Consider the following 13,379-nt stretch of genomic DNA (forward strand, 5'->3'; position numbering starts at 1 on the left):
AGGTTAGTTAGGTTTAACTAGTTCTAAGTTCTAGGGGACTAATGACCTCAGCAGTTGAGTCCCATAGTGCTCAGAGCCATTTTTGGCTCTCCACCGAACTCGAAGTATCATCAGAGTTGTGGGAATGAATTCGTGATGTCCTATCAGGAGGGTCACAATTCGTAGTAACTGACGAAATGTCATCGAGTATAACAGAAGTAGCACCTGGCGCTTCCCAAAAAGGTGTTATATTCTCTCTGCTGTTCTTAATACACATAAACATTTTAGGAAACAATCTGAGTAGCTGTCTTAGATTGTTTGCAAATGATGTTGTCATTTGCCACGTGTAAAGTCATCAGATGCTCAGAACGATTTATACAAGATATCTGTATGGCGCGAAAAGTGCTAATTGACTATTAGTAGTGAAAAGTGGGAAGACATCCACATGAGTAGTCTACCAAAAGGAACCAGCTAAATTTCGGGTACATGATAAATCACAGAAATGTAAAGGCTATCAGCTCAACTAAATACTTAAGGCTCACAGTTACGAATAACTTAAACTGGAACGATGACATAGGTAATGTCGTGGGAAAAGCGAAGCAGAGACTGCGATTTATTTGCAGAACACTTAGAAAACGCAATAGGTGTACTAAAGAGACTGCTTACGCTATTCTTGTTCGCCCTCTTCTGGAGTAGTGCCGTACGGTTGGGATCCACATCGGGATAGGTTAGGCAGAGGACATAAAAAAGCTCAAAGAAGGGCAGCTCGTTTTCTGTCATCACGAGGTAGCGAAGAGACTGCCACGGATATAATACGGGAATTAGGATATAGCACTCATCAAAACGAAGGCGTTTATCTTTGTGAGGAGAGCTTTCCACAAAATTTGAATGATCAACTTTCTCCTCACAGTGTAAAAATATTTTGTTGGCGCCAACCTACACAGGGAGAAATGATCGTCATAACGAAACAAGAGAAATTAGAGCTCGCGGTCGTTTTTCCCGCGAGCTGTTCAAGAGTGGAACGGTAGAGAAGTAGCTTGAAGATGGTTTGATGAACCTTCTGCTAGGCACTTAACTGTAAAATGCACAGTAATCACTTAGCTGTAAATGTAGACGTAGATGTGTGACTGTTCTGTGCCAAATGAGCTGGGGTTTTGTCGTGGAGCACAGACACCGCCTTGAACAACTTCGCTTCGTCTCCACAGCCCTCTGAACATCGTAGTTGATTTCAGTAGTATGCGTCTTACAAGCATCATCTCTTAGCAGCACATTAAGGCAAGCTCGTTGATGTTAGATCTTCGCTTTTGACGGCGGTGGTGAATCTACAAGTTTCCATTTTGTTTTGCACCTTTTTCCGAAATTGATAGTGTTACATCCAGCACTCGTCCGTGATTTGGGGACTAAAAAAAGTTATGAAGATTGTTCTGACGCTAGTGCAACGTTTCTGTCGCTTCTTCGCCTCCGTGAGCTTCCTACTTGGATGTGAGCAGTCGTGGAGCTCAGGGGTCAGAAACTTCCGTGATTTTCAAAATGTCACACGAGAAGTAGGAAAGTGGTCCGTGACTTATTTACACCTTATCCACTATCGCTTCGATTGTGAGAGCTCTTACGATTCCTGTTTACTCTCACAGAGATGATCTACAAGTTCGTTCTTCACCATTGTCTGCGCCACCCAATCAATGCGTCACATGATGCTCCACTGTTGCTATACACCATCGCCAACTCAGCGTGGATTATTTGTAGCGTTGTTCCACTTCAATTGCAAGCCTAATACATACATTCGCGAAACTCTATGCTGCGAAAGTTGCTACCGTTCGAGAGCTGGAACGACACTAACGCTCCAAGCGGTGAGGAAGCAGTCACATGCTTCATGAGCATAATGTTTGTCTTTAATTATTTTTCTACGTATTTAACTGAATAATTACTATATTTTGCGTTGCATGCATTAGTAAATTATCAAGAGGCATGAAGTATCATAAAATACGTAAGAAAAGCCGGATCTCAGTGATTCAGTGCCGGCCGGTGTGGCCGTGCGGTTCTAGGCGCTTCAGTCTGGAACCGCGTGACCGCTACGGTCGCAGGTTCGAATCCTGCCTCGGGCATGGATATGTGTGATGTCCTTAGGTTAGTTAGGTTTAAGTAGTTCTAAGTTCTAGAGAACTGATGACCACAGATGTTAAGTCCCATAGCGCTCAGAGGCATTTGAACCATTTGAATCAGTGATTCAGTGACGTAAGCGACAATTTATTTGTGAAGAAATATTTCTATTTAAGTAGTGAATGTTCTTTTGGACATGTCCTAACAGACACCACTCCTGTAGATATATAAGCTCCGTGAACGCCAATATGGTCATTCAGTGCAGAGCACTCTTCCCCCGACCTAGTGCGGGACTTCGCGTGATGCGGCGAGCAGGGAGAGGAAAAGGAGCTAGAGAACGCTACGTAGGTACTTTACGGCAAGTGGGAATTTAGATTAAGGGGAGAGGTGTGCTTGGGTAATCCGTGCAGTGCTGTTCGACCACTGTATCAATGTGCCGTAGGCGGTTAACGTATCTGCCTAGTATGTAGGAGACGTGGGTTTGAACCGGACTTTGGTACAAATTTTCGTTTGTGATCAATGAATTCTTTCATTGCCCGAATGCTGCAGAGATCGAAATTTCTCCTTCCTGAACATGAAGAGGTATTTTCGAACATGTGCATAACTGCAGCTTACACCGCTGGAAGTAATAAAGCATAAACACATATTCAAATGACTCTGAGCACTATGGGACTTAAGACTGCAGCTCCTAGAACTGCTCGGCCACACGACCGGCTAAACACATATTCCATGCATTAGAACCATATATCTCTGTTATTGTCTGTTTTTGTTATGATAAGCACTTTACTTGACACGTAAATTTTTTGTATAGCGTCTAATGATTCGCCCCTTATTACACTTCACTCGTCTTTCAGATACCCTAATATTTTTGTGAACATAATCACTGTTGCTTCAAAAGGAAATGTGTTGTATTTTCCTGTCGTTTGAGGCTCAAATGTGGCAGTAGATTCTTCCCGTTTGTGGCTCAGATGTGGAAACAATTGTGGAATTAGTTTCCCTTGTGTTGGGAAACAGTTTCATTACTTTTGACGATTTATTATCATTTAAGTACGATTTCACTTTAGATACAGTTTCGGTGGCTTGTTCAGTATGTTAAGTTGCATTCCATACAAGTTTACTACGTTGCAGATTCACTTCAAATCGTTCAAATGGCTCTGAGCACTATGGGACTTAACATCTGTGGTCATCAGTCCCCTAGAACTTAGAACTACTTAAACCTAACTAACCTAAGGACATCACACACATTCATGCCCGAGGCAGGATTCGAACCTGCGACCGTAGCGGTCGCTTGGTTCCAGACTGAAGTGCCTAGAACCGCACGGCCACACCGGCCGGAGCAGATTCACTGATTTGGCTGGAAGTATAGTGAACCAAACTTCCCGTTGTTTGATAGGTATACGTCGTCTTTCTGGAAAAGGACAGGTCTTCTGCTATCTCGTAGCTATTTTTTTTTAGAAAGAAAACGACATTCTTCAGTAAAAATCTGTAGGCTAGAAGAGAATCGTAAAAAAACTGTCCTGAAATGTAGCGTTTCATACGTCCCAGGGTCCTTAAGAAAGTAAAGGAAGGCAGGTGTGGTGCCATTTTTTTTATTTTTTGCCCATTTTTATGGCTATCCCTATTCTAAAACTATGTTTCAGATCAATATAAACCGTACTGCTCACACTCATCGGATATAGCATTCAGAAGTGTAGCTTGCTGGTGGATTGGCGCGATGCTGTCGCAGTGTAGTGACTGTTGTATTAAACTGTGCTTTCACCAACGTTAGCCGGGCGAAGTGGCCGTGCGGTTAAAGGCGCTGCAGTCTGGAACCGCAAGACCGCTACGGTCGCAGGTTCGAATCCTGCCTCGGGCATGGATGTTAGTGGTGTCCTTAGGTTAGTTAGGTTTAACTAGTTCTAAGTTCTAGGGGACTAATGACCTCAGCAGTTGAGTCCCATAGTGCTCAGAGCCATTTTGAACCATTTCACCAACGTTATCTCTGGCGGTGTGATACGGTACTATAGATCGGGGATTTCAGTACGTACCACGACTGCAAACATGCGCCTACTGTCAACCAAAAAAATTTATAACACAGCTTTATGATTTCGAGGTGACAATTAAAACTTTACGACTGTCTGCCGCTCTGCACTGCCACGGCCACGCCCCTTGCGCTGCAGCGCTGAGTGACGTTTTGTGTGGGGTGGGCAGGCGCCGTCAGTGTGTCAACACGTCGCAGCCTGCGAGGCCGCGGACTGTGTGTGTGTGTGTGTGTGTCTGGACCGGCAGACGGCACACACGTGGCTCACCTCTGCCATCGATCGCCACTAATTGCGCTGTCTTTCCGGTCGACACGTGCCGAAGCGCCGCAATAAGCGGGCGTTTTTCGGTCTGTGCGCGGACAGCTGTTAGTCCGTGTCTTACCCCGGCCACGTACTCGTCGATAGCCGTAGCGCAGTGTATTTTCTAGAAATTTCTTTCCTTCTCTTCGCTTGTTGTAAGAGATATAACGTAAATTCTCCCGTCGCTGCTACGGCTAAATATTTTACAGTAGAATAATGAAACACTCTCACAGACAGTAAAGTTAAGTAATCAAAAGGAGTTCTTTGTCCTATGTCGAAGCTTCGTTTATGTTCGTGTCTCCGACGAAATTTAAATGATTTAGTCGGTTAATATCTACCGGGTGATTCAAAAAGAAAGAACAGATTTCAATTGTTTAATGCAGACAAACTACACTGAAGCGCGAAAGAAACTGGTACAGCATTCGTATTCAAATACAGAGATATGTATTCAAATACAGAGATATGTAAACAAGCAGAATACGGCGCTGCGGTCGGCAACGTCTGTATAAGACAATAAAGTGTCTGGCGCAGTTGTTAGATCGGTTACTGCTACTACACTGGCAGGTTATCAAGATTTAAGTGAGTTTGAACGTGGAGTTAAAATCGGCGCACGAGCGATGGGACACAGCATCTCCGAGCTAGCGGAGAAGGGGGGATCTTCCCGTTCGACCATTTCACGAGTGTGCCGTGAATATCAGGAGTCTCGTAAAACATCAAATCTCCGATATCGCTGCGGCTGGAAAAATATCCTGCATGAACGGGACCAACAATGACTACAAGAATCGTTCAACGTGACAGAAGTGCAACCCTTCCGCAAATTGCTGCAGATTTCAGTGCTGGACCATCAACAAGGGTCAGCGTGCGAACCATTCAACGAAACCCTTGATGACCTCTCGATACAAAGCTTTACGCCTGGCGTGGGCCCGTCAACACCAACACTGGACTGTTGCTGACTGGAAACAAGCTGCCTTGTCGGACGAGTCTCGTTTCAAATTGTTTCGAGTGGATGGAAACATGGCGACTGGAAACATGTTCCCTGGTCGGACGAGTCTCGTTTCAAATCGTATCGAGTGGATGGACGTGTACGGGTATGGAGACAACCTCATGAATCCATGAACCTTACGTGTCAGCAGGGGACTGTTGAAGCTGGAGGAGGCTCTGTAATGGTGTAAGACGTGTGCACTTGGAGGGATTATGGGACCCTTGATGCGTCTATATACGACTCTGATAGGTGACACGTACGTAAGAATCCTGTCTGATCACCTGCATCCATTCATAAACGAAGCTTCGACATAGGACAGAGAACTCCTTTTGATTACTTAACTTTACTGTCTGTGAGAGTGTTTCATTATTCTACTCCGATGGACTTGGGCTATTCTAGCAGGACAATGCGACACGCCACAAGTCCAGGATTGCTACAGAGTGTCCCCAGGAACACTCTTTTGAGTTTAAACACTTTCGATGGCCATCAAACGCCCCAGACATGAACATTGTTGAGCGTATTTGGGATGCTTTGTAACTTGCTGTTCAGAAGGGATCTCCACCCCGTCGTACTCTTACGGATTTATGGACAGCACTACAGAATTCATGGTGTCCGTTCTCTTCGGCACTACTTCAGACATTAGTTGAGTCCATGCCACGTCGTGCTGGATCACCTCTATGTGCTTGTGGGGGCCCTGCATGATAATAGGCAGCTTTACGAGTTTTTTTGGTTCTTCAGTGTATAAAAGGCAGAAACACGTTGCACGTATCACTGGACAGAGGGAAGTTCGGAGTTTTGGCACAGCTGCGTTGTTCTTTGTTTGCAGCACCATAGCCATTATACGACTACAGATATCGTTTTCTGTGTTGGAATCTGCGCGAAGTCAATCGACTGTTGAAGTGCAAAGTGCATTCCGCCGTCGATTCAGCAAGAAACCTCCTATGCGCATAGACTGGCATACAAAATTCTTGGAAGTTGGTTGCATGTACAGAGGGATTTATTGGGTAAAGTTAACCGCCATAATGTACGAATTTGGGAGTCAGAAAAACCGGGCGCTGTCGTCGAACGTTAAAGAGACTCACGGAAACTGATTGTGCAAAATGGGTTGCTTCCTCAACTTCCCGAAGATTCCAGTGACTTTTGTCCATGATGACGCACTTTCACCTTGAGATGCGACGTTATCTTTACATCATCTCACAACGTTGCATCGGAAGAGGTGGATAACAAGATCTTGTTCATTGCTTTCTGCCACGCACGTCTAATGAAAATATCGAGCATATCCGAGATGCGTTCACACGGGGCCCTCCGAAGTCCACAAGACGGGCAGGTCAGGAACTTAAACGTGCTCAAACAACGTTGTAGCGTATTCTGAAATGACGCCTGCATATCAAGCCTTACAGCTTGCAGTCACTGCAGCAACTGCGTCCCAGCGCCCCTAACAGAAGGTATGAATTTTGCATTTCAGTTCTCCAGAATATGGCAGAGGACACTTTTTCCGAACGACTCATCTTTTCGGAAGAATCGAGGTTTACGTATCGGGTAAAGTAAACCGCCATAATGTACGAATCTGGGGGCCAGAAAAACCGGGCGCTGTCGTCGAACGTTAAAGAAACTCACGGGAACTGAATGTGCAAAATGGGTTGCTTCCTCAACTTCCCGAAGATTCTAGTAACTTTTGTCTATGACGGCGCACTTTCATCTTGAGATGCAGCGTTATCTTTACATCATCCCACAACGTTGCATTGGAAGAGATGGATAACAAGATCGTGTTCATTGCTTTTGGCTTCCCAGTTCACTCAACCTTGTACACTGCAATTTTTTTCTATCGGGGTACATAAAAGGCAGAGCCTTTTTACACCTATGGCAGCTCTTCTTTAACAGCTGAGAAATCAAATTGTTGAAGCTGTCGATTCAATAAACAAGAACCTGTCGGTTCATGTGTGGAATGAAACGGACTACCATTTCGATGTTTCTCGAGCAGTTCATTGTGCTCATGTAGACTATGTGGTATGGTGTCTGTGCGAACTTAAAACTTTGAACCTTCCTCTATCCAGTAGCATGCGCAATGTGTTTGCGTCTTTCATAGTTGGTCCGTAATAAACAACTGAAATCTGTTCGTTCTTTTTGAATCACTCCGCATAGTGCATAGAGTAGCCAGGAGTTGGCACATTTGATGCTAGTCTAATATTCTTTCAACTTTCAAAACTCAGATAAAGAGTATCTTTGTTCTCTATATGGTGAATTTCATTATCATTGTTTAATGTAAATTCGGACCTTTCTGGTTTGTTATCCCTCCAGTTAACGTTTCTGCTGAAATAAACTTAAGATACTTTTAATGAAACAGTCCACACACACAAAAAGAGAAAGAGCCTGCTAACCGTAGCTGGGATGAAATAGCTCGTGAGGTCAGGAACTATTATTCACTGACAAGAATGAGTATCCGTCGATTGCTTTTTAAGTCCGTATTGCAGATTCTAGATGCACAGTCACCAGTCGGCAAGTCTCCCCGGCTATCGTTCACGTTAGAAGATGTATTTAATCACAAGGAAAAATCATCGTTTGAAGTTACTCTCACCTTCTCTTATTTCAGATAGGAGTCACAGTTATCACGTTGTACATCAGCGTACTGTTATTCTTGTTAAATACCGTCCCAATACGGACAGTTGTTACTTTTTATCTCCCTTAGGTTAACCTTCTTCCCATAACAAACCAGAGCAAGAGACAAGAATAATCGCATATAATTTGTTAACAGTCACAGAACTTCTAGCGCCACGCGCTATTCCAGCTACTGTCCATTAAATAATGTGTCTGCCACGAATTTTATTATATGATATATTACATTAGCACGTGGTAGTGAAATGACTACCTATAATATTTATATAATCAGGTGAACTGCGATTATAATTTACCCTTATTATAATTTGTATCTCTCAGAATCGGCTTGGCTATTATGTGACATTATCATTATTTATATTTCACGTATTGAACTTACGACGTGCCCGAGAGCAAATGCTCTAGGCGTTATAGATCATGGCCGATACACGGAGCGGGCTCGCGCTCACGCGCTCGTGTGTGTGTGTGTGTGTGTGTGTGTGTGTGTGTGTGAGGGAGAGAGAGAGAGAGAGAGAGAGAGAGAGAGAGAGGAGGAGGAGGAGGAGGAGGAGGGAGGGGGGAGGAGAGAGGGAGACGGTGAGAGTTGAATACTGTGATATGACTTAAGTATGTTATCACGACACAAAGTCTGTAGAGATAACGAGGGCCGACGAGCTAACACTGTAGTGTTGATATAGCGTGGTTACGACGTCAGATAACACAGTGAGCCGTTGAACAACATAATGAGACAAAGCAGAACATTACCAGCAGACATGCACATTCAGTTTGAAGTACGCATTTTATCTGCCTGAAAAAACAAGTTCTAATTAAATTATCCGGTTTCTCTTATCTTTCAGTTTAACTGTTTTCGAAGTTACATCACTAATAAATTAACCAAGCTGTGGATGTCCTTTCACTCCATCCTGAACACCAATAATCGATACACTTTCTTGACCAACACTAGTATTTAGACTGTAGATGACGATATATTCAACCATTAACTGTATTTGGGTTGCAAATAATGGTGTACGCCACTCTTCGTGTAAATAGGTAATGCAGAATGTGAATAGTTGTTGCCTCCTAAAGCAAAATGCAAGGAAAGTTTATCAAGCACATACTTTGTATGGGCCATATCGTGAATCCAGAAACAACATTCTTGGTGGTATAGTCACAGAAACAATGAGCACCGAAGGGCTACCAGCGTTGTTAGGCACCCAGCCTTCTGATATGACAAGCTCATCAGGAAATCTCGATTACAGCCGTTGATGACATGCTATTAATTACGCCTATCGCGCCATTCGATTTGACCCCGAACGTAATAAATTAAGGCACAGTGGAGTCTCGTCAGAGAGCGACGGAAATTATCTGTCGTCATATATGTCCTATCTGATTGCAGATTGCAGATTGCTTTTGGTGCTATAAAGGTCGGGATGTGGCTATTCAAAACAAGTTGAAATGTTTCTTCATAACACGTGTAGTTAGCTGTTTTTGTTTCTGTTATTCATGCTAATGTTAACTACTTCTTACACCTTTGCTAACCTCGTTAACGGAGGTTTTCGGAAACGATGAGCGTACACGCTTTCGTACATTACACAGAACTGAGGCAGAAAAATTCTGAATTCCGAAATATAGATAAGCTCTGAAGTTCAAACATGGTCCGTAATCACACATCAACCATTTTACTTACGGCGTCTGGGCACAGTAATTTGTAATGCGATGTGTTTTATGGTCAATGAGACAAAGAAGGAACGATCGAAGGAAGAATAGAGTGTGACGTCCCGTCTACGGTGTGGTCAGCAGAGTCTCAGCACAAGCTCGGTTTGGGGAATAGTGAGGAAGGAAACAGACCGTGCTCTATCGATGGAAACATCGCAGTATTCTCTTTACATTATGGAGGACGGAATGGGCATTTAACCGATGTCGTTCTGAAAACGTTATACAAGTCCATTGTCTTATCAATGTGCCACCTCGCTCAGTTATCAAAAAAAGAAAATATCAAGAGGGGAATATATAGTTGAAGAAAACTTTCTTCTATAAAATGAATGTAGTGACATTAAGCGAAAGCAAGTTTGTGAAACTATACTTTCGGTGTAAAATGTTGACAGAGGGAAATCTGTAAAGATGAAACTGTCGTTTGAATTCTACATCTACATTTAAGCCCCACAATGCATTCTACGGAGCGTAAAAAAGTATGCTTCGTCCCTTTCCTCTTCAACTCGCGTACAGGAAATATACGGCCGTCAGAATGCTTTCGTTAGTGCCTAGACCTCTTGTTATTTTTCGCTGTGGACCTTGTTTTTCCTGGCCTTCTTCGGGGATCGACATGTTAATCTGGATTTGGATAGTGGTGGAGGCTGCCTGGATGCCCTTCCTGAGAGCGCGTTCTTAATTTTCGACAATTTATAACTGTGAGCGAAGAAAGAGGCATTTTAGCACTAATCGGTTAAAACGGCGTCCAGGCTATAAAAAGGCAATAATAGACGTCAAAAAATTTTGTACATGGCTGCACGTTCAGAGACCGTGAATAGTTACAATTGAAAGAGAAAGCAACTAGAGGCAGCAACGTTAGCCACTAGATCGCGAGCTGTGGATGTGTGATGGAATGACAAGCTTCCTCGATGCGCTGTTTAAAGTCATGCTCAGTTATATTCTACATCGCTGCCGTATACAAAGCAGGTCGGAATGCACCCAGAAACAAGGTTCGGTCTGCTATGGATATTGTTGACATGGAATAAACACGGCATATGCATCTAACGAGAACGTAGACGCTGATGGTCGGCGAATGCCGATATGAAGTCAATGGTGCAGCCACGGCTTATGGTATGCGATATGCTGGTCTAAGAGCTCAGTCGCGTGTTACGTTCCTAGTGTACGTTTACGCTGCACCCTCGCTGCTCACTGATGGCGCAGGAATCTCACTTCTCGCCGGAAACCTTTACGATCTCACTGTTTACATAGCTAGTTGAGTGAATTACTTGCAGTGTGCGAAGCACAAACTACACTCCTGGAAATTGAAATAAGAACACCGTGAATTCATTGTCCCAGGAAGGGGAAACTTTATTGACTCATTCCTGGGGTCAGATACATCACATGATCACACTGACAGAACCACAGGCACATAGACACAGGCAACAGAGCACGCACAATGTCGGCACTAGTACAGTGTATATCCACCTTTCGCAGCAATGCAGGCTGCTATTCTCCCATGGAGACGATCGTAGAGATGCTGGATGTAGTCCTGTGGAACGGCTTGCCATGCCATTTCCACCTGGCGCCTCAGTTGGACCAGCGTTCGTGCTGGACGTGCAGACCGCGTGAGACGACGCTTCATCCAGTCCCAAACATGCTCAATGGGGGACAGATCCGGAGATCTTGCTGGCCAGGGTAGTTGACTTACACCTTCTAGAGCACGTTGGGTGGCACGGGATACACGCGGAAGTGCATTGTCCTGTTGGAACAGCAAGTTCCCTTGCCGGTCTAGGAATGGTAGAACGATGGGTTCGATGACGGTTTGGATGTACCGTGCACTATTCAGTGTCCCCTCGACGATCACCAGTGGTGTACGGCCAGTGTAGGAGATCGCTCCTCACACCATGATGCCGGGTGTTGGCCCTGTGTGCCTCGGTCGTATGCAGTCCTGATTGTGGTGCTCACCTGCACGGCGCCAAACACGCATACGACCATCATTGGCACCAAGGCAGAAGCGACTCTCATCGCTGAAGACGACACGTCTCCATTCGTCCCTTCATTCACGCCTGTCGCGACACCACTGGAGGCGGGCTGCACGATGTTGGGGCGTGAGCGGAAGACGGCCTAACGGTGTGCGGGACCGTAGCCCAGCTTCATGGAGACGGTTGCGAATGGTCCTCGCCGATACCCCAGGAGCAACAGTGTCCCTAATTTGCTGGGAAGTGGCGGTGCGGTCCCCTACGGCACTGCGTAGGATCCTACAGTCTTGGCGTGCATCCGTGCGTCGCTGCGGTCCGGTCCCAGGTCGACGGGCACGTGCACCTTCCGCCGACCACTGGCGACAACATCGATGTACTGTGGAGACCTCACGCCCCACGTGTTGAGCAATTCGGCGGTACGTCCACCGGCCTCCCGCATGCCCACTATACGCCCTCGCTCAAAGTCCGTCAACTGCACATACGGTTCACGTCCACGCTGTCGCGGCATGCTACCAGTGTTAAAGACTGCGATGGAGCTCCGTATGCCACGGCAAACTGGCTGACACTGACGGCGGCGGTGCACAAATGCTGCGCAGCTAGCGCCATTCGACGGCCAACACCGCGGTTCCTGGTGTGTCCGCAGTGCCGTGCGTGTGATCATTGCTTGTACAGCCCTCTCGCATTGTCCGGAGCAAGTATGGTGGGTCTGACACACCGGTGTCAATGTGTTCTTTTTTCCATTTCCAGGAGTGTATGTTCCCTATGCGTCACCTGACTACAAGTACCAGTATTAAGGAATATAGTACAGCTCTTTACGTATCGATTTTTCAGTGATCTTGAAGATAAGATTAATCTAACTGCTACGGTGACCTTGAAGCAGCCAACCACGGAACAAGTTCCAGGACACGTGACGACGGTTGTTTGACACCATCGCTTGCCGAGGTTCGTAGCGAGCAGTGACGGCGCAGGTTAATCCTCCGGTATGACTCCGTGGACGCGTTTCACCACTGCGGCGAGTAGCGAGCACCGAGGCGGCTCCATAAACGCACCATTACCTGCTGAACACCGACTTAGAGAACAACTAGTTTGAGGAGATGCAGCGTAATTTGTGTGGTGAATAGTCGCGGTCACAAGTTTAACACCTATCACTTGTCACCCACACAGAGGCTGCATGGGAACGTGGGCCATCAGTAATTTCACTCTGGGCCCCCTTACAATGTGTTGTGTTCCCTAGCGAACGCATCTTTACAGTTTGTGGTGGAGAGTACTCCGTCGTCAGGCCATAAGTGGCCCATCGGGACCATCCGACCGCCGTGTCATCCTCAGTTGAGGATGCGGATAGGAGGGGCGTGTGGTCAGCACACCGCTCTCCCGGTCGTTATGATGGTTTTCTGTGACCGGAGCCGCTACTATTCGGTCAAGTAGCTGCTCAATTGGCATCACGAGGCTGAGTATACCCCGAAAAATGGCAACAGCGCGTGGCGGCCCGGATGGTCACCCATCCAAGTGCCGGCCACGCCCGACAGCGCTTAACTTCGGTGATTTCACGGGAACCGGTGGATCCACTGCGGCAAGACCGTTGCATTTGTGGTGGAGAGAACCGTCATAATATACAATACTGGGCTACAGAAAGTCCTAAGTTGTCGCGTTAAGTCGATCGTCAGAGGAAGCGGTCCATTGACATCTGGTGTGGAATCCTTGCAGATGAACACATGGGCTCACAATGCTTCAGAGGTAATC

At 45.8% G+C, this 13,379-nt stretch overlaps 1 protein-coding gene and 1 pseudogene across 1 annotated transcript in view; one reads left to right on the forward strand and one right to left on the reverse strand.

Annotated features, from left to right (window-relative positions):
* The window catches only part of LOC124777228 (rho-related GTP-binding protein RhoE-like), a 292,511-nt gene that overhangs the window by 93,198 nt on the left and 185,934 nt on the right, over window positions 1-13,379 (forward strand). The gene's annotated exons all lie outside the window — the stretch shown is intronic.
* Window positions 13,106-13,223, reverse strand: LOC124778400 (annotated as a pseudogene).

This window comes from Schistocerca piceifrons, chromosome 2 (genome assembly GCF_021461385.2).
Source record: "Schistocerca piceifrons isolate TAMUIC-IGC-003096 chromosome 2, iqSchPice1.1, whole genome shotgun sequence".
NCBI lineage: Eukaryota > Metazoa > Arthropoda > Insecta > Orthoptera > Acrididae > Schistocerca > Schistocerca piceifrons.